General features: G+C 43.9%; 1 long non-coding RNA gene across 1 annotated transcript in view; it reads right to left on the minus strand.

The window, feature by feature from the left end:
- LOC113974360 overlaps nucleotides 1–22,057 on the minus strand; it is a 109,744-nt gene that overhangs the window by 86,627 nt on the left and 1,060 nt on the right. Inside the window, exon 2 of the long non-coding RNA XR_003536533.1 lies at nucleotides 19,247–19,343. This is a non-coding gene — a long non-coding RNA (uncharacterized LOC113974360). The remainder of the gene's footprint in view (nucleotides 1–19,246; nucleotides 19,344–22,057) is intronic.

Here is a 22,057-nt window from a genome sequence, read left to right on the forward strand (position 1 = left end):
AGCCATCCAGTAGAAGAATGCATTAGAAACCCAGGTTATTTATTTTGTTAAAGAGCATTTTCTACTCACACAAGGGTGATGGACCTCCCCTAAACACATTCAAGATATGAAAAGGGAAAGGGTATGTGTCTCAATCAGAAAATGCAAAAAAAATTGTGGCTTTTTGACACTCTCTAAACATGTGAGAAATGTTGCCACATTTGCATTGGAATTTCAACACGAGAACAAAAACACAAGTGAAATTGATAATAAAAACATGGCTGGGAAAGACAAACAAGGTAAATGAAGAGATTACAATCTTGCCCTTCAGTAAAGTCCTTCTCACCTTAAATCCACTCTGAGTAAAGATAATCTTGCCACAGGAGACCACAAAAGAGAAGTTATTTGCATACAGAATAGGCAGAAAATTAAACTGCTGTGGAAAACTAGAGCTTATTATGCAAGAAATGTGATAAGCTAAAACATACAAAAAATCCTCCTCGAGATCTGAACAACATGAGCTAAAAATACCTCCATTGCATGTCATTTACAAATTCAAAGGGTTGTTTAGGCTGTGTTTAGATTGTGATCAAACAACACTCGATATATTTTTTCTTCCACTTATGATTAAAGATAGTGCTGGATTTTAGGTGTTCTGATTGCTTTCCTCACTTCAGTTTTATTTCTATTTTTAATTTGCACTTGATGTTCCTGCACCTTACCTGAGAGCAAGCAGCAGCACTGGGAGGGGACCAAGGGAATATCTGGATACTGTGGAATTGGCCACTTTTCTTAGTAAAGGGACAGGAGCGATGGTGCGGGAGCAGCCTGGGAACTGCATCCTGATTTCCACAACCAAGGGCTGAAGATATTGTGTTCCCAGCCTTTATCTTTGCTCCTTTTGTTCCTCACAAATGTGCTTTGCAGGTGCAAGGCCCAAGTCACCACCTGCAGACACCTTCCTGTAGTCCCAAGTGTGTTAAATGTCGCAGATACCTCTTGTGCCAAAAAGTTTCTACATCCAAAAGTTCCTAAGACTCCCAGGCCCTCAGCATTCCACTGGTGTTGCACCACACATGACACCCATCATTCCCTGGAAGTGGCCCAGCCCTGGGGCAGGTGACAGCCAGCACAGGGCAGGTGTCCTGGAGCTGCACATCAGAAATGCTGTGCAGGTGCCTGGGCAGGGGAATTAAGAGTCTCAGCACAACTTTTCAAACTTTTCATTCTTTCCAGCTGCAAAGAAGAGAGCTCAGTGCCGTGATGAAAAATTCTTGAACATAAATTACCATCATTTTTCTGTTACATAACATGATTTATCCAAAGCATGCACTGGGCTCATTCCAGTTTCCACTGAAGTCAATAGAATTATAAGTGTTCGGCACCTCTGAAAAATCAGGACATGCTTATTCATGGGTATAATTTATGGTACCCAAATTAGAACAGTCTGTCCTTAAGTTACCAGTGCAGAATAGGATGGTTTCTCACTCCTTCCCCTTCTTTAAGGACATTAATGGAGCAACACTAGAATTTACCCCCAGATCTTCAGTGCCAGCCTAGAACAGGTCAAAGTTAAACCACAACACAAGGCATGTGAACTAATGATCCTGGAAATAGATTCTGCCCATCCAGGAGATCAAATTGGCTTCAACCAATATTTTTGCCTATGTGAACCCTTCCTTCCATGAGGTTTCAGAAAGGAATAACTGCCAGAGATGTTTCAACACAAGTGTGTTCCAAGTTATGCCTGAAGAGTGGCCATCATCTAGCAAGGACATCAGGAAAGCCAAACCAGAAAGCAGCAGAGTAGGAAGTCTTCTGTACTGACAGCTCTGTTCATCCTCGTGGCCATTTTCTCAAGGAAGCACTGTTTACCAGCCCCTCTTCTCATGTCTTTTGGACAGAACCTTTTTTCCCCCTGGATGTGCTCTCAGAACCTTCATTTCCTCCTGGATGTGTTCACAGCTTTGGTTGATCAAGCGTGGCAGTAAAAATCCAGCCCTGGATTTTTTGCTTCTTCAGAGCACAGCAAACATGGAAATCTGCAAAACACAGCTCAGCCTTGCTCAAGGCCCCCAGGATCTCTCCCGAGGCACTGAATCAAGGTGGTTGTTTGTCTCAAGCTTCCCTATGAAGTGATGAATCAAGGGGGTTGTAAAGAACCCAGCTTTGGGTTATTTCGGGATGCTGAGGAGTTTGGGACTGCTACACAACCCAGATATCCTCAACCTGCACCCTGCAGGTGGGCACCAGGTCAGCCCTGCCAGACAAACTCTCATTCCCTCAGCGTGGGGAGGGAGAAGTGAAACTCCTGGGCTGGGAATACACCAGAGCCGGTGGGAAGATGATATTTTCCTTACCCCAAATTCACAGCTCTTGTTTTCCTCCTGTCCCTGAGCCCCACACGGGATGGGCAGATGGGTCCCACCAATCCCTCCATGCCACGGTTGCACCACACAAATGTGCTTGAAGGAAAACTCCTGCAGCTCCAAGAGCAGGGCTATTATGGGAGTCCAGAAACAACAGCTTGTGTGTTCACATTTCCATTCCAAGTTTCAGATTTCTTCAGAAAACAGGAGGCCAATCTAATCCCTTTGACTTTGAATCCCTCAGAGGAAGGGCTGCCTAATGTGCCTGTCAGGCTGAAAAAGGGACACAGACCTTGTCCCCCTCAGCACTGCTCCAGACCAGACTCATGCCACGTCCACCCCACATCCCCGGGCTCTGAAAATCAAAAAGGACTTTGCAAGAGATCTATTTGCAGGTGATCAGACAGCATGAAATTCAGTGATTAAACAGAGCTGGCACATACTTTATCAGAAGAGATAAAAACCCAAGAGCAGCACTGAGTTTTGAAATTGCAGCATTTAAGTTAAAAATATCAGGTTGAGGGAATTACATAAACTCAATATTTTTTTTTTAAAAGTTCCTAAACCTAACAATCCAAAATGACCTAAACCACACAGCACACCTAAGCCACCTGAAAAGGACCTTCCTGAAACCCCTCAGATGTCATTTCTTTCTTTGACTCAAGTGTGCCAGATAATCTGAGACTTTGTGTGCAAAGACACCCAGCAGCACGTGGTGAGAAGGTACCAACCTTCAGAAGGAACATTTGTTTAAGAAATGGCATTTCTGGAACAATATCCCCCAATTTCTTTATTCTTTCCTCCGTGTCTTCCAGCACTGGTCCCCCTGCCCCCTGGGGCCACCTTTGCACCCTGCCTTCCCCAGCTCCATGAGGGAACAAACAGGTCCCTACACCAAAGGTCCATTTAATGGATACATTTTTCTCTGGAAATTCTGTTCAGCCAAGGGTTGGCGTTTACAAGGTCCCTCCAACCTCAGGGTGAATAACCTTCAACAGCAGGATTCAGCCCAAGGGTTGGAGAGCACAGTGACCCCGTGTTCCTGGGGTCACACACATCCCTTGGCTCCATCACTCCCAGTGTGGACCATTTCCAGAGTACTCAGCACATCCAGGCTGTTAACAAGGGACACTCCTGTCTCTGGGGAGGCAATAGAACATGCAGAAAGCCTCCTTTTTCACCTCATTTTGCATTTGTGCACCACATCCAGCCCACATCCCTTCACTGTTGTGACATCTGAATCCTTGCACATTCTGTAGAACAATCCATGTTCACTGGTTTATCCCCCACTATTCCAGGAACAACTCCCCCCTCCAGCCAAGCAACATATGGCCTTTAATCATCTGCCCAGAGGGAAGGCTCCAGGCTAGAGATTGAATGACAAAACTGGAAAATAAACGGGCAAGAAATTTCTGCACCGAAGTTGTTTCCTACAAGATTTCAGCATGAACTGAAAAATACCATTGGCAAAATTAAAAAGCTTTTTCATCTTTCAGCCAATTCACAGAGAAAAGGTGATGGATTTCCTCACACCCTACTTGATGTCTATGAAACCAGTAAGATCTGAATGCTCCTCAAAGGCCTCAGACTCCTCAAATGAGGCACATACAGTACTTGCAACAGCTTCCTAGAGCTGCAGCTCGATGTACTCAACCACAACGTTATGACAATATTTAACTTGTTTCATGGGAGGAGGTGTGGGAATGCTTTGTGGAGCTCAGTGATTCACCAAAGCAGTGCAGGGAGTGCAGAAACAATGGGGAATTGTTCTTTTAGGATTGCTAACCCATTACTACAGTTTTATCATGTGCTCAGGTAATGCAGCAATCAAACCCCAAAAGACAGGAAACCCTTTACATTAACCCCCCAGCACTGAAGAGCTCACAGCAGTCTTAGAGCAGCAGTGCTGGCCCAAGAGACACAGCAAAGCCCAGATAACAACTGGAGGATCTTCTCCAGCTCAGCAACAGCCTCAGACCCTGCACCACTTCTGAGCAAGGGAGTCTGATGTTTGCAAGAGAAGAGACCTACCCGTGAAGTGGCAATGATTGATGATCCTTACCTTGGGGACATGGAAAACTCCACCACCGACCCTTGTTGGTGGCACTTCCTAACACAATAAACTGCCCTACTCTGAATGAGCTTCCACAGCAACAAAGACCTTCTTTCTCCACACCCAGCAGTCTGATGCCACCACTTGACCAGCAGATCCTTTGAGATCCTACCTGACAGGGAGGGGAACCGTCCAGCAGAGCAGAACATATGGCTCAACTCAACCTGAAGTGATTTGATGAAGAACCAGATTCAGGCCTTGCCCTCAGGAAGCAGTTTCTAGAATGTGACCTTAAAAGAATCAATCAAAAACTTCCCCCAATTTTAAAGCCCTAATGGCCATTAGGGTGAGTCTGAATGGTACAAGCTATAACTCAGGATAGTAGTTGTGATTTTTTAAAAAATTATTCTATCCACTGAAAACCAAAATTAACACATTTCTCACAAAATTAAGGGTCTCAACCAGTACTTCAGATACAACTATTTCAAGAGTCCCTCACATCCTGCATAATATAACATTTCTGTGTCCTTATTGCTGCTCAGCAGTGTGAGGGCAGGCAAAGCCAGCAGTGCTTTGAGCAGAAGACATCCAGGTTCTGTCCATTGCCAGCTACATCACTATGAGCAAAGTGACCTGTTTATTGATTCCAACACACACGTGGGTGGTTTAACTTGAAAAAACTAATATTAGGCATCACGTGTTACAAAGTAAACTTTTCACAGGGAAGATGTTTCTATAGTAACTCATGTTTTTCTAGCAACACATTTCACATCAGGGTTGCCATGGAAACAGGACTATAGAGACGTGTTCACCAAATAAGTTGTCAATAGCTTCTCCCCCAGCCTGGTGTGCTCCATGCATGTCAACCTAAGGGTGAGCACAGCACCCTGTGTCTATCCAGGGAGACTCCTAACAGGAGTTATTCTCCCAACAGGAGTGTGAAATGTTCCCTGCCCACATGAGAGCATAATTTCCCCCATAGAGTTTCATGACCACGTTTTTCAAGAGTCAGTGAAGTGCTCACTTCTGGATCAGGTTGTAACCCCATAGAACTCAGAGCTGTTGTACAGAAGGGTATCAGTGAAACACCCTCATCTGTAGGAAAACAGTAAAATCACTGTGCTGGAAACACTGAGCTGTTAAACCTCCTAGAAACCTTGGTGTTCATGGTTCGTGTCAAAGGGATGTCAGCTCACTCCAGCAAGAAAACTGACTCCCTCTGGGTTTGAGCTTGTATTTAGGCTCAAACATTCCCAAGGGTAACACACAGACTCCCACTCACCTCAAAGGAAAGTCTCCAAAAAGATCACAGCTCTAATCTGGCATTTACATAGTAGCTGGGATTTTAATTACTATTTGTTCAGTACCTTCCCATTCATTCAGCAGCAGCCAAATGTACACCTTCAGGACCATCACTGCTCCTGACCTTTGCTTTGCCTTCTTGCCCACTCTTTCATTTCTCACTTCTCTTCCCTGAAGTGGTTTTCCCTCGCAGCTCCCTCCACCCCTCCACTCCCCAAACCACCAAGAACTAGATGCTAATTTTCATTTCCATCATCAGCCCTTTCAGTCTTCACCTGTTACTCCTGCTTAAATAAAAGCCAGAGAGAATCTGGTGAAACAGCTTAGAGGAATTTATGGGGAAGGAAAAGGAGCAATTTACTCAAGTGCCATTATGGAGAGGTTCCAACTCAAAACCTGCTTCAAAAAAAACCCCAAAAGTAAAAAAGACAAAACACATGATGCTGAGACCTAGAGAGAGTGAGACTGAAATTCCCTTGCTAACTCCATTCCAGTGGTGACTCTAATGCCTTTTAGCTGGGGGAATATCCAGGCTCAAAAGGCTCCAGCACTACAGCTCCTATTCCCACCAGTACTTCCAGTGCTGGTTTATACTCTCAGTTCCCTGCACTCAGTATGTTGAGGTGCAGAACTTGGTGCTGGCACACGACATCTGCACTTAATCCAGGGAAAAATAAGCGTCAGAGTGTTAACAGAGGTCCTGTGCAGATGGACCCAGGGCCCCAGTAGAAGAGCCCTTTCTGCTCCCTTCTTTAGAGTGATCTACAAGAAAATAGTGAACTGGGGTTATGTGATAAAACCTGTTTTTTCAAGCTCATTCTCCAACCTGCAGCAGCACCGGTTGGAGTATTTTAAATTATTTAATATTTCTGTAACTATGCAATGGCACAACACTGAATGTGACACCCTCCATATTTCACACTCTGCCCCCTCCTACCTGTTACGAACAGAAGTTGCAGGGATACAGCTCTTGGTACCTCGTTCTGAGGTGTTACAACAAGACAGTCCAAATTAACTGCCTCGAGGAATCATTTTCATGAGCAGAGTGATGGTGTCCCTGTTTCCACTAAAGACTCACCTGTATAACCTAAACCAAATCTGATAACATTTACCTGGGATAGGTTATCACTGGGGTTTTGGAGAAGCCACATACCAGGCATGATGTGCAGGAAATATCTGAGCTATAAAACAATGCCACCAGAATTCCTAAATAGCAATATATGGGCCTGGGCAACAACGTGAGGATGACCTTAAAATTTCTTTGCTGACAGATTGTGAGTTACAGTGAATTTTACTAATTCATATATACAGGTTTTGCTCACCCTGGCCTGTCTGCTCACAAAGCCTTAGGCTGGAATCTGCTCAAGCCAGGAGTTGTTTGCACATGTCCAGGAAATGCTAAATATAAACTGGACAATATGCAGACAAACCATTTTTATGAACTTTTTAGGTCAAGGTCCAAGTCCTCCTTTGCACCTAAACAGCACCAAGAAGACAGTGAAAATCTGCCCCAGATACAAGTCTAGGAGCACTACTGCAACTTCAACAGCAAGTTAAATCTGCAGTCTTGACATTTTTTCCCTACCTCATCCTCCAGACCTTTAAAGCTCCTCCCCTTTCCAGTTCCTGCAGCCCAGTTGAACGTGCCACCAAACTGGGTCACCCCAAGGCAAGCAAAGGGCTCTGAGCTCACACACACTCCCATTCCAAGGGAATGACTAATGACCAGTGCTGGGGAGCCAGAGGAGATGAGCCCAGTCCAGAACATTCTAAACCTATAGCACTTATGAACTGATTCATATCCTTGCTAATAAAGACAGAAACTAGTTCTCACTAGAATTAATTACCTCTTACCTCATCACATTGCCCCACAGTTCTAAATATCTCCTTTTGGAACAGTGATAAAAAGAGGTCTTCAAAGGCATATCTATTCCTTTTGTTTGTTCAGGGCACAGCCTCTTGATAGAGACCATTTCCTACACGTCATTCAGTCATTTTAAAATATCTAATGAGCTAAGGAACAATCTGTAAATCAAGAATTCCAATGGAATCATTTCACTATATCCTTTCAAGACAGCGGACACACACTTGGTCAAAAGAGCCAAGAAGAAATGCAGTATAAGACCAAAAAGGTCCTAAGTTATCCTCACCAACAGACTTCCCAGATTCCACAGTGTCATCTAACATTTCCTACAAAATTCAGAATTCTTTCATTCAGTTGTAAACTGAATCTAACCCACCAAAACAAAAATATACTGAAATTACAGCTAGGACCTGTTTACCTTCTGCTTTTTAACTCGGTCTCAAAAGAGGCAATACCTGGACATGCTGCCTCAGAGTAGGAATCCACTCCCCAAACACAGCTGAGAGGAGAACAGCACAATCACAGTCAAATGCACATTTACATTTAATTGTTTATGCAGGAGCATTTGCTTTTCCAAGGATTGTTATTCTGGCATCCAGGGCACATTATTGAATAACATCAATGGAGGTGAGCCACCGAGTTTGAATGTGCAAAGTATTCAAATGGGCTGGAACACATCTCCCAGCTGAGATCTAGTGGCTGTTGAAGTTTAATCACTAAATGGTCAGAGCTGAACTGTTAAACTGCAATGATACCAAGGGCTGCCTGCTTTAGATTTACCTCACTAATGCAGTTCTCTGTTACTGTGTTTAAAATCTACACTGTTGAGATGCAACATTTCATTCACAGATTCCAACCAACGTTTGGTTGCCACAGGTGAAGGTATGAAACAAGTCCTGTGTCCTCATTTCTTCTGAGGACACCCTGAGCCTCTTTTTGGATTGCTTTAGTCAAGAAAGTCACAAGTAAAATTCCCAACATTTCAAAAATCTTCATAACCTCCACCCCAAACAGGTTCCATCTGTGCCTTGTTCCTCCTGGGCGGGGTTACCATCAGTGATACAGATTGTCCTGCCATCCACACGGTCTTCTTTGGGTTGGAAGGAAAAGACACTCCCCAGAGACAAAGCCTTTGTTCTCCCAGTGGAAAAAATGAAGTGTCAAGTTCTCAATCCTTGCCCAGCAGACACATCAAACTCTCTCTGTTCCCTACTCGCAGAAGATCCCCTGGTTCAGCCTCAGCCCAATCTAATTATCTGCTCAGTCACCTCCTCCCCTACATCAGGTCACACTGATAACGCCAGAGTTTGAGAGTCATTCCAAGCTGATGGAGGGTTGAGCGTTTAGTTTATGTCAGAGCTGGCAGTGTCTGAGCTGTCGGTGATTTGCACAGCTCATTAAATCAGGGAAATGAGATGGGGTGATTAGAGCTCTGCTCCTTAACCAGGCAACAATCAGGAGCTTACAGAAACTCCTTCAAAAGCAGGGAAGATGCCCTCGGGAAAAGAGTGGAGTTCAGTACTGGGTAGGACAATTTCCCCAAGCAAAGAAAAGCAATAATGAACAGGGGAAAAGAATAATCCATCCTCTCAAGCCACAGAAGTCCTTCAGAAGAGGCCCCTTCACTGCACCTCCCTGCAGCTGCTGCTTACAAGTTGCTAGAAGCAAATCCTGAGACAAAATTAGCTTTTCCAAATGGCAAAACCAGAAGGTGGCAAACCGTGACATATTCCCAGGCTCATACACCAACAAAACATCCTGTAAGCAATTTTTTTTTATAAGGAAAACTTAGGGAACACAGGCTGGGAAAATAGTTACAGTCTTAATATGGATGAAAACTTCTACCCTGAAGTCCAGTCACACAAACAAATAAAATAAAGCAAGTGACATTTCCTATTAACAATCTCCACTGGTTATTTTTGCAACTCTTGAGAAGCAAAATAGTAAAAAATACCAAATCTGTTTTGCTAAGATGGTGAATAAATTAGATGCCTGTTGAGCTCTGATTGCTTCTTCAATATATGGCTAGATAGGAATTTCCTGAAAGAAGGAAGTTTAAGGACTTTTCAGTCCAATCCTGTGAGATCTGAATGCAAAGCCCACCTTGTAAAATATCCTACTGCTTGTATGAAGTCTCACTAAATTAGCTTAATGACTGAAATTGGACTGATCTCACTGTGCCACCAGACTCAGAATCCAAATATGAAGTGTTCAGTCAGAGTCGGGCCTCTCAGATTGCTCCAAACACTTCCCTCCCCAACTTTCTTTTTTAAGTCCTTTTTTAATTCCAGTAAACATCACAGCATTGTTCCAGTGCCCCAGGATAATCCCAGTGATCAGAGGCCACTTGGATATCCAGATCAATTCACCCTCCAAACCTGCAGGTAAGTGAACATATGTATGTGCTGCACAGGTTTTGCTCGAGGAAAATGGATTTGCCTGTGATGGTTTATATTCAGGATGTAACAGACAGGACAAAACAAGGGACATGCTAAGGAAAGATAATTTTATTCTCTCGCAAAGAGAAAAGTCGAAAAACTCCTCCAGGCCACCCCACATTGCACTGCACAGGGAGCAGGTTTGGCAGCAGGAATGTTGCCACCAACTTCCCGGGACAGGTCACCCAGTTTCACCTCTGAGTCTCTGCATCTGAGTAGTGGGTATTTCTCAACGTCAAGATCGAGGCTCCTCAGGGTTTCAAAACCCCAAACCCTGCTGCAAGTACGTCACAAGAGCTATTAATAAATCTCCTCAAGTCCCCAAAACTCTCATGTCAGTATAATTTCAAATAAGCTTGGCCAGAAAAGATCAGCTGCTCTGGGTTTGCATGTTTGGTTCTAATAGCACTGAATGCCTGGTAACAAGATGAAGAGCTCTTATAAAGAGAGACAAGCAGCGATAAATTGTATTATGTACTCATACCACCCTCATTGACAGCACTTATCTGCAGGACTAAGGTCTGCACAGACAAAGGGAGTTAAAAGCTCTGTTATCATCAGCAAAGGCTTTGGCCTCCCTGTCTGGCTTCTGGACCAGAGGGATTCACGGAGAGTTTCTGACTCCACTGAAGTCAGTAAGAACATTAACTCCACTGGAACCAGGCTCCAGCTGCAGCACAATTGCTGTTTTACCTGTTCCACAGCAGAGTTTGGTAAGAAAACTACCGACCTCAAAATACCCTGCAGTTTTCCTGCAGTGGAGCCCTGCACTCACACACATTACAGATACTCCACACGTACCAGTTAAGTCCTTCCTTTATATCAGCAACAAACCTGCAAAGTCTTTCTCTCTCCTCACATCTCTGGGACCAAGGTTATGCAGAAGGAGAGAGTTTGGCAGCACAAGAAAAAAAACAGCAGTTCAGACTTGAATTTTAAACCCCCTTACCTGCACTCTGATGTCCTTCTCAGTTAATCTCACAGGCTCAACTCTGCATCAACAAGCAGTTTATGTTCAAGTCTGGTCTATTCCATCTCTTCTTGTACCAGGCACTAAAAATTGATGGCTGAATGTGCTCCATCCCAGGCACTTTAGAGCACCAAGGTTTGACCTGAATTTTAAGTGTTACTGGAGTTAAAAAGAAAACAAACAAAAAACCCAACCAAGCAAACAAAACCAGCTAAGTGAGATCAACACATTGTATGGAAGAAAGTAGCACCGTGATTTTTTTGGGAAAGAAAAGCAGCAGGGAACTAAGAGTGAAAACTGGGAGACAGAAAGACCACATATCCCACACACAAAAGATATTGCTCTCAGCTGCTCAGGAGCTCCAGTTAAATACTCCTGCACGGCCACAGGTGTTACCAATAGGTGCAGAAATAAAGAGCCGATTTTTAAAGGGAAATCACTATATTCTGCTGAAGACCAAAACAACTTTAAGTCCTTTTTAACAGGAACATATTCAACCATTCCCCAAAATAATCTGAGGATTATTGAGACAGCCCATAGCACTGCTGGGAGTTCATTTACCAGTGTTCTGCCCTCTTCCAGAATTTGTTTTTTAAGGTTGTCTTACAGGTCTAAAGAAAAATCTAAGAGACTCCTATTACAAAAATATGTTTTCAAATTCCTGCTTTTAAATCAGCTGAATATGCTTTGCATTGGGGTGTGTTATCTTCACCCTTTTCCTTCAGCTGAGGACCATTTTTATCCCAAGCTTTTCCCAGTGCTCTCCTGCAAGGACTTGAACACCCAGTTCTGTTTCTTGTCAGCAACTCCCAGCACTGCTGGTGCCCTTTCACACCAGGCATTGGGAGTCTGCTTCCTTTAGGGAAGGTAATGTACATGTGAGGTGCTAAACATGTTAAAATTGTTTGCTTTTTGTTTTCCAGCCCTCTATAAATGCCAACAGTGCTGTAGAGTTACCAAAATGTTGTTACAGAACACCAGTGTTTTTCAGTATTCCCAGAAAAGCAGAGAACCTCTGCACCTTGGCAGGAGCTCTGCTTAACCTTAACCACTGACACCATCATTTGACAGCACCTTTCATTATCCCCCTTCTTCGAGGCTTTGTGGTGTATCAGCTCGTCAGCATAAAGATCAAAAACTTCATTTACAAGACAAATACTGTAAACAAGAAATTAATTCAACAGACCCTTTATTTCAAATGAGAACGCTGATGATAATTTCAGTGTTAAAAAAAACCTCTTAATCCAGTAATTAAATTCTGTTCCACCAGATATAGTCAAGCATATGCTCTGCCTACACAGGGACTGATTAATTGACCCTCAGATGACATCATCCACCCAGCAGTGGGGACAGAACTGTCCCACCTACATTAATGAGCATTCGGAGTCATTAATGAGCTCGAGATGCCAAGTCCTGCTGCAGGAAAGGAGAACCTGCTCTCTCCTGCCCTGCTGAGCTCACCCCTCCAGCCACAGCCTTGTGCAGGGCTCCTCTGGCTGTCACCAGCCTCTCCCGAAGGTCCCCTCTGCCAGGATGGAGCTCAGTGCTCTTCCCTGAGGCAGAGGAGTGATGAGAAGCACAGGATGAACCTGGTGCTGCTGTCCACATTCCTGAGCTCCCACAGACCTGCTCCCCCTGCAGCAGCTCGGGGCTGAGCCCTGTTTGTGGGCTGTGCAGGGGGACTGGCAGGGCTCCAGCTGGTGCTGGGCAGTGTTTGTGGGCTGTGCAGGGGGGACTGGCAGGGCTCCAGCTGGTGCTGGGCAGTGTTTGTGGGCTGTGCAGGGGGAACTGGTACAGCTCCAGCTGGTGCTGGGCAGTGTTTGTGGGCTGTGCAGGGGGAACTGGTACAGCTCCAGCTGGTGCTGGGCAGCAGAGCACAGGCTCTGCTCTGCATGGCTCTTTATCCAGATGGATGGATAAAGCTCCAGCAGGAGCGTTTCAGCAGCCTGGGCTGAGGGGCATTACTCACTGCTGCTCTGGGCCCAGAGAGGGCCATCAATCTGTGCAAGGCAGGCAAACACCACACTCCCTGACCCTGAGCTGCCTTTTCTCTTTCTGAGCCCACGAGCTCCGAGGAGACCAATGGGAGTGTGGACTTTAAAGGAATCCGGGACTGTGCCAATAACAACCAATCTAGACACAGCCTTCCATTCTCCCAGACAATCCATGTTAGCATCCACTGCTGATGGAGAAGACAGCTGGACTTCCCTGGATCCTCTCACAGTCACGGGGCAACATCCATGGGCCACGGGGACCGAGAGCTGCACATCTGGATCCCTGTGATACAGCTGGCATCCCATGGAACCAGAAAAATACAACATTTTTAGTCTTTTTTCTCCCATAAATCCCTCCCATGAGAAGCATTTAAACTTTGACTCTCATCACTAACCCATTTTTTAACTTCCTTAAACAAGAAGATATATAATAAACAAGGAGGATAGAAGAAAGAAACCAGTGAAGTTCTGTAGTTTAGAAAGCACAATTAAAATACACCAACCCCTTTTGGAAAAACTCTGAACACACATGCAGTCCTTTTGTATAATCAGTTTTTTGACAGCATTTTTAAACTAAGTGTGATCACTAAAGGCAACATTGAAACTAAAGAGCAAATATGTGGGGCTGAAGTAGGTTTCTCGACAACACTAGGGAAGGAAAACTGAAGATGTTGGTCAGGATGAAAGGATTTTGTTTAAGAACACATGTACTGCTTTGTAGCTGGGAAAAGAAAAATTGATTTTCCAGACACTGCTATAAAACATGCCAAGAACCCAGAGTAAACCAAAGAAAACACAAGCTACAACTGGATAATAAAGCATCCAAAATTTTCCATGTGTGCCCATTTATGGGAGGAAGAAATTACCCTACATTTAACTTGGCTCCCTCTGGCACAGCTCAAAAGACAAGAAACATTTATAGAAAGCAGAATTAAGTATTAAAACAGAGAATCATCAACAGGGAGGAACTGATGAGCAACCTGAGCCCAGCATCCCAGATGAGCTTGGCACTGAGCAGCCACGAGCAGGAACCCGAGAGCCCGGAGTGGAGCCTGATGGGTGGTAAACAGGAGGGAAAGGAAAACTCCTTCCGGATGGAAACCCCGTTCTGGTGACTGAGGTGACAGGAAATATGGTTATGTTAAAATATTGTGAGTCTATTTATTATTCCAGAGCAAGACAGGTGCCTATCAGGGACCTTTCACTGAGCTCAAGGAACTACAATGATTTATACTGGTATTACTTCAGATTACACTGGGTAATAATCCTTTTTTAGGCACATTTTTTAACTCATGCTACAAGTGATACAGCCAGATAAATGTACACTACCCATGCATATAAAGAGGAGGTTATTTTTTGCCTGGGTTGTCCAACACTGTTGTGACATCACACCTCAGTGAAGATCCCAGAACTGAAGAACATCCTGTATTTTCAGTAACCCACAGCCTCTAATATTCTCAATGTAAATCTGCCAGTCACCCACAAGCTAAAGATTTCTAATATAGCTAATTAATGTAGAAGTATAAATTCCAATTCCAAAGTGACTTCATTCCATATAGTCAGTAATTTTAAGGCACACACTGGAATGTTCTGAGGTATCTACCAATTACATTATATACAAAATTACATTCAAGTAATTACCCTAATGTTAAGAGGAAAGCTGACTTGAGCTACTATTGTTCTATTCTCCCAATCTGGCTTTCAAAGTGGCTGATAAACTGTTCTTAATTTTGTTGCTGGCCAAAAAATACGGCACCTGATTTAGTATTGATTTGCTCATCGTTATTAAAGCAAGTACAAGAGCACACACACACCTCAGGAAAAGTTGTAAAAACTGATGTGAGGAGCAAAAAAGAGCATGATGGCCTGAGGGAGATGCCCAGCCCTCAGCAGTGAGGAAGAAGAAGGCTCAGGGAGAGCTGTACAGGGCTGTCCTTCACATCACCAAGTGTCACTCCTGAGAACAGACCACAGCTTTTGAACCCAGACTAAATAATTCAACTGAAATGATGACAGTAGTAGCCCAGTTAACTATTCACAGGTGCCTATAAAATGTTTCAGAACATTTTTCTCAGTTTCAGACACGCAAACCACCCCAGTGGGTAACACTCCCACCTGATTCACAACGTGGAAATACCCCACTGCCTCCAGGATCACAGAATTAAAATGTTGAGCATATTCTCTTCCCTGGGGGACACTTGATGCCTTTCAGTATTCCAGTTTTATATTCATTATTAATCCTTTCCAGATCATTTCTCAAGCTAATAGGTCCCCAATTCCACATAACTTTAGTAACTACTAAGAGTAGGGAGAAGCTTATTACAGTAATAGTCCTGGACACATCCATTTCCCAAACATAAAGGACTTAGTGACACAGTCATCTGAGTCTTTCATTTTTACACAAGTGATCCCAAGCAAAAAGGAAAGAAAAAAGAGGAAAAATTTGCTTCTGACACGTGATGCCTGTTCAGCAAAATATCTGAAACCAGGGCTTTTCCTGGCACTTACCTTGGAGCTGTGCTGGACAAGGGGCACCAGAAATGGCCACTCTCTGTTTCCATCTGGGGTGAGATGTGAACCAGCACATCAAACCCCACACATGAAGTGTCTCACCCCGCAGCACCAAGGCTGTGGGTGCAACACAGGACACTGGAGGTTTGCTGCTCTGGACCCAGCGGTGTTGACAAGCTCTAAATAGGATAAAACAGAAATCATTGAAAGATTTCTGGAAACCTACTTAAAAATCTGAACCATATTTGTTTTGTTTTCAGTTTACCTTCTACATCACTAAATGAACAAAGATTGCCCAGAATGTGCATAATCTGCAGTGGGGCCTCAATCAGCCCCTTCATTTGCATGTTTTACTTTCAACTTCTGAGGTACCTTTTTATGCAGAGAAAAATAAAAGTTACTTTCAGTCTCCTTAAGCCCATTTTTGTACTTTTCCGTGATAAATTATTCTTTTAATTTGGAGTCTGGGAAAGAAAGCTATTTTCTAAAGGCTGGAACCTCATTTTCAAAGTAAAATGAAATCATCCAGTTCCACAAATTTAGAGTTTTTTGTAAGTATAAATCTCTAAAGAAATAGTGCTGGAGCTGTTGTTCAGAACCAGTGCAGCAGGTAGTGATGGTAACGAGCCCAACAATGACAGAACCAAGCAGAGATAATTCACCACACATCTCTTTTTATTATTGCTGCTTGAAATGTCCCTGGTCTCTATAGCAGCACTGCTGTGGATAAATATTTCCTTTGTTTCCCTTCCTTCTGTAGGTAAATTTACCTTTTCCTCTTCAGATAGCAACTGTTATCCCAGACATCGATTGTCATGTGGGCCAAATTCATTGTGGAGTGAACCTTACATCTTCCAAGAGGTTTAGTCAGGAAAGTATTTGATTAAGCAAATTTAAGGTGAACCTAATTCTGTTATCTTTATTCTGTTTAAACAGAAATGGCTACAGCTATAATAAAAATTGAATCTATGGGCCAGTAAGACCAGAATCAACCCCAGATATTCTGAACTTGGGGAGAACGTGGTCCAACATTCATTTCTCCAAGTGTGTTTTGTGATTTACCTCACTTAGCCCTAAGCTAGAAGGTAACATTTTGCAGGATTTGGGCCTTAGAATGTTGTAAGGCACAGCTGGAGCAGTTCCTGCCCCAGGAATCACATTGTCCAGAGCAGCTGTTGTGATTACAGCCAATGACTGGGAGTGGCATGAGGACACTGTTCATTCCATATCTAACCCAGAGACAGAGGAGTTCACGAGAGGATCCAGGGGATGCCTCAGGACAAACAGCTCTGCCCATGGGAAGCCCTCAGTGCAGGGAGTGCTGCTCAGGACCATGGCAGTGTGCCCTGCTCACTGTCTCCTGGGGCACCAGGACCAGAGAGACACCACGAGCTGCTCGGCCGTGGAGTTGCTCAGCTCTGCTCCAAGCACCACACAGTGTTTCATGTCTCCTCCTTGCTCAATGGATTATCCTCTGGCATCCTGCCACCTTTGTCATAACTGATTATAATTTCAGCTTGATGAAAACCTTGTTCTGAGTCACAGCAGGGAGTAACTGCATCATCCCAGAGGTTTCATTTATACCTGCCAAACTCCAGGCATACACTGCACTGAGAAAGGACTGGAAGTGGTGGGTACAAACAAATTACTCCTGCTGGAAACTTCAAATGTGACTAAAGACTCAATCTTGATGTCTTCATTTTAGTATGTAAATGATGCAAACAACAAGACAATTCCATATTCAAGAGGGGTGCAGGTAACTCTGGGTCTGATGTGATGGGTCTCTTGAAATCAGAGTTATTTCCTGGAGGGTATTTTCAGAGGTATTAGGAATTGGTTGAAAATGCAATATAGTGTGCCCATGGCAGCACACTACGAAGATATACTAGAGGAGACTGGCAAGAAATCTGCCATAGAAGCACTCACAAGTAATACAATAGAGCTTCCTCTGGGATATCACCAGGAGCTGGAACTCCAGACAGCATGGAAGATAATTGGAAAGTTTTTCCTGCCCGAAGTAGCAAGAATGAGCATTCATGGTGGAATGCTGCAAGATTGCAGCATCACTGGAGGGTGAGTCTCAAAGCCTGAGGGCAACAGAGCAGGTAGGAATGGGCTGTGGGATGAACAAGTGGAAATGGGCTGTGGGATGAACAAGGAAGGAATTTGCTCTTCCAGAGAGGACTGGACAGGCCCAGCCCCACATAGTGCATTAGGGCTGCAACTCTATGTGCAGATAAAACCATTGCATCAGCTCTTAGAGAATAGCTGTTGCTCACAGCAGGATCCAGAAGCATTTCCCAGGAATTAGAAAATTTATCCATGTACTCAGAACGAAGTCACACTCTGACTGCAGCAAATAATTATTCCTGCATCAGAGTGGGAAGTTTGTTAGGGAAGTTTTAACAAGTCATTATGTGATGGCTTTCAGGGAAGAGCTAATTGGATGTGTCTCTAGGTCCCTGACTAAGTGGTATTACTTCCAGCTAGAGAGGAAAAGACCAACTGTAATTCCTGTAATTAAAAATAAAATCAGTGTGTACTCAGCCTCCTTCTAACAGACCACAAACCCAGAACGACAAGCATTTGTCAACTGTACAATTCCACCGCTGAAATTTGATATCCAAACCCATCTCTGGGCAGGCTGGCAGTGTCTCAGCACAGATGAGCTTGGCTGATCCCTGGAAGCAGAGCAGTCCTGTTCCACACAGCTCCCAGGAGGGACAACACTGTCCCTCCCACCTCAGCGAGGGTCAGCGAAGGACACGGAGCAGCCAACCCCTGCTCTGGCCCCAGGAGGGACAGAGGGACAACTGTGCAGGAGCCAGAGGGGATTTCTCTTTGCTCAGTAATGGGAAAGTCTCAGGATGTCAGGGCAGCCCACTGCAGACACCGCTTGTAAACTGCTGATGTATTAATTAAACAAATCCCCATTAGCCAGAGACAGGCTCCACTGAGCCCTCTGGAGTGTTCTGAGCTCCACAGCTGCAAACATAACCTGCTCCTTTTGGCCTCAGAGTACAGCCCATAAAGGGCTATAGCCCAAATATGACCTTAATGCTGCCTTAGAAGGGCTTGTCTTCATATAAACAAGGCAAACGGGATTTATACCAGACCCTTGAAGAGAACTGGACCCAACCAGCCCATGAGCTCACAGTGTTCAGAAAGCCGTGGACATCCTGTAACTTTCTTCTTGTGTTTGTTTTGGCAGATGAGTTTAAAAAAATGCCAAAGATGAGAAAAAACAATCCTAAGCTTCCCTTTGCTGGAGATAATCAGCTTCAGGGTCTCACCTCCACTGTATTTCAAAAGAAAGTACCTCTAGAAACTGACTCTTCACATGCTGCTTGTTTTACTATAACTATTTCTTACAGAAATACCAGTGCAGCCTGAGCTAATTTATTCCTTTTCCTTCTTGGTTGTGTCTATAGTGGGGTAGAGAGAGACTGGACAACACTGACATAACTAGTTCAATTTTCTCAGGTACTGACGGCTGTAAAGCCATAAACCAAGAATAATGAGACTGCAAAACAAACACAACCAGAATTCGGTACAAAACACCCAGAAGTATATCCATAAAAACAACTGACTGAATTAATTATTAAAGTAATTTTATACACTCTGCACTACAAATTGCAGAACTACCTAAGTGACTCCAAACTATCCCCAGTGAAGCAATTTTGAAAATCCCCCACTGCAATTACATTCTGTTCTACGTCCCCTGGACATGAAACACTTTCCACAAGAGCACAGTTAAGTCACTTACCGAAATACAGGAGATGGTATCTCTCCACCACACACTGAGTTGATGTTCCAGTGCCCATTTTCCAATTAAATTGGTCTGCTGCACTTTATTTGACTGTCTGACAGAAAAAGAGTAATGCCCAAGAACTCACTAATATCTTTTTATCAGTCCACCAACTGCTAAACTAAGATTTGATCAGCAATGAAATCAGACCTTGGTATAATAATGACATCACATTGCAGAGATTATACAGAGATTGAAAATAGGGAGATTTGTCTTATATTTGTATAAAATAAAATGAACCTTTACCTTCTGTAGTCCTAGAACACCTGCAGATACAGGAGAGGGGAGTGACCTTAAGCTGTATTTGTTCCTCCAGGGGAACTACCCATTTGTGAGTTATTTCAACAAATTTGTCATGATAGTGCTGCTTTCACTATTTTATGAGAGGAATAACAAATGCTAACATTGTTCTTCAATTCCCAACAGCCACAAGATCCAACAGAGGAGTCAGCTGTTCAGTGCACACACACCCCAAATCCCCTTCTTTGCCAGATTAAACACAGAAGTGGCAAAAAGGACAGATTTATTGGGCTCATGCTGGAAAATTACTCCTCTTTATTTGTTTTGTGGCAGCCTCCAGGAGCCCCAGCAGTGGGGCTGGTCCTTGCTGTCTGAGGACAAACAGAATTCAGTGCTAATGAAACCACACGATGCTCAAAATTTGAAGCCAAAATCCAGGCCAAGAAAGAAAGAACCATAATTGTCTGTGAACTTCCACTCTGCCCACACTGTGCCAGAAGATGAGCAAAAGCTCTGAATGCTACAGGACGTACAGAACAAGGGCTACAAAAGAGCCTCAGAGTCTATTTGAGACCTTGCTCAGGATTTATCTGTGAGCCCACACCAGTTTTCCTTGGATCTGAGGGAGTTCTGACAGGAATTTCAATGGGGACAACAAGCAGAAAGTTGCCATGACCAAACTCCAAAGGTGTGCAGCTGGTGGGTTCCTGTCAGGAACTAGAGCCAGGCAAAATTATAACCAAACAGGAAATGTCAAAAAATAATATTTATTTTTAGAGAAATCCATGAGCTTCAGAAGTTCAGTAAATATGAATGAGTAATGCACAGTAACCCACCAATGAAGAACCTGATTTTACTCTTATGATTTCTACAAGAATTATTTTTAGAGTAATATTTCATAAACTTAATAAGAAGGAAAAGAATCTTATTAAGCAGAAAGCTGGTCTACATTTTGTGGCAATTTTGCTCTAAGCAAGACATACAGCTGAACAATAATTAGGTATAATAACTGTGTTATGCATGTCTTGCTTCTTGTATATGAGGTTCCATTTCTGAATTAGAAGAATCACACATTGGTTTAACTTTGAATTTATCTACATTGACTTTTTTCACATGTTAAGAAAACTAAACCTCTCCATGAATATCTTGCCTGGACTCCACTGTATTTTCTTTTATTAACTGATAATAATTTCAGGAGCTATTGAATCATAATAAGATGAAATGAATAATCTGGATTTAGCAATAGAGATGTTAAGGTTCAGCATACAGCCATGAAAGTGCTTGGGAGATTAAATTATCAATTTAGAAAGCAGACAGTGGTGCTGTATACTTTTTGAAAAAATGAGAGTAACCCAGAGGGAAGTTTTAGAAGCAGAGTCAAAAGCGTTTATTCCAGAGCTACATACACCTAAAAATTAACTAGTTCTTTTATTATTTTGAGTGGGCAGAGCTCACCCTATTCCACCTACTCAAGGTCATTCCTTCCACGGGATGCAAAACTGCCCTGTGAGGCTCCACAGAAAAACACAGCCTTGCTCACAGAGAGCAAAAACTTTGAGCACTTCCAGGGATGGGGCAGCCACAGCTTCTCTGGGCAACCTGTGCCAGGGCCTCCCCACCCTCACAGGGAAGAACTCTTTCCCAGTAGCCAATCTAAACCTCCCCTGTGCCAGTTTGAAGCCATTCCCTCTGTCCTGTCCCTCCATGCTCTTGTAAAAAGACGTGGAATTGCAGTGAGCCCTGGGAAGCAGAGCAGTGGTGGATGGTGAAAAGCTCTATCCCTAGAGCCAGACTGCACTTCCCCACCCAGATTCCTGGGTTACCACTGCCAAATATTTCTGATTGGTTTTTTGGTTTTTTTTTTCTCTACAGAGCTTCAACCACTCATAAAGTCTTTTAAATCAAAAATGAAACTGCACAGCTTCGAGTCCATAATCCAGCAAAGCTCACACACCAATGGGCCCACCAGGCACCATCACACGGGGACAGCAGGACACGGGATGGATCTGCCAGGCACCATCACACGGGGACAGCAGGACACTGGATGGATCTGCCAGGCACAGCCATGTGGGCACAGCAGCCCGTGAGCAGCACAGCCAACAGCAGGAATCTTGTCCTCCTGACTGCCTGCCACACATCAGCACCTGCAGGATTTGGGTACTCAGAGTTTCCTCCACCCCTGTTCCACCTGGTGCAGCAGAGGTGGTAAATTCCTGTGCAAATGCCCTCTCAGAGACTTCCCCCTGGGATTTGGGACTGCAATTATAGGAATGACTGTGCTCCACGCAGAATTATCTGCATGTCCCACTGAGCCTCTCAGGGCCTGTTTTACCACTTATTCTCCAGCTGATTCCCTTTCCACAGGGAAGGTTTCCAGCAGAGAACACGTGCAGGTTTTGTTATTGAAAATGTTCTGCTTTGCAGACACAAGAAAGTTCAGAGTAAAAATAAGCACAGGCTGTACAGGAATTTCACTGGTGTTGCAGAGGAGCTCTCTGCCCCATCTCCCAGTGTCCCATCCCTGCCTAC

This window comes from Neopelma chrysocephalum, unplaced genomic scaffold, assembly GCF_003984885.1.
Source record: "Neopelma chrysocephalum unplaced genomic scaffold, ASM398488v2 Primary Assembly neopelma1_119, whole genome shotgun sequence".
In the NCBI taxonomy this organism is placed as follows: domain Eukaryota; kingdom Metazoa; phylum Chordata; class Aves; order Passeriformes; family Pipridae; genus Neopelma; species Neopelma chrysocephalum.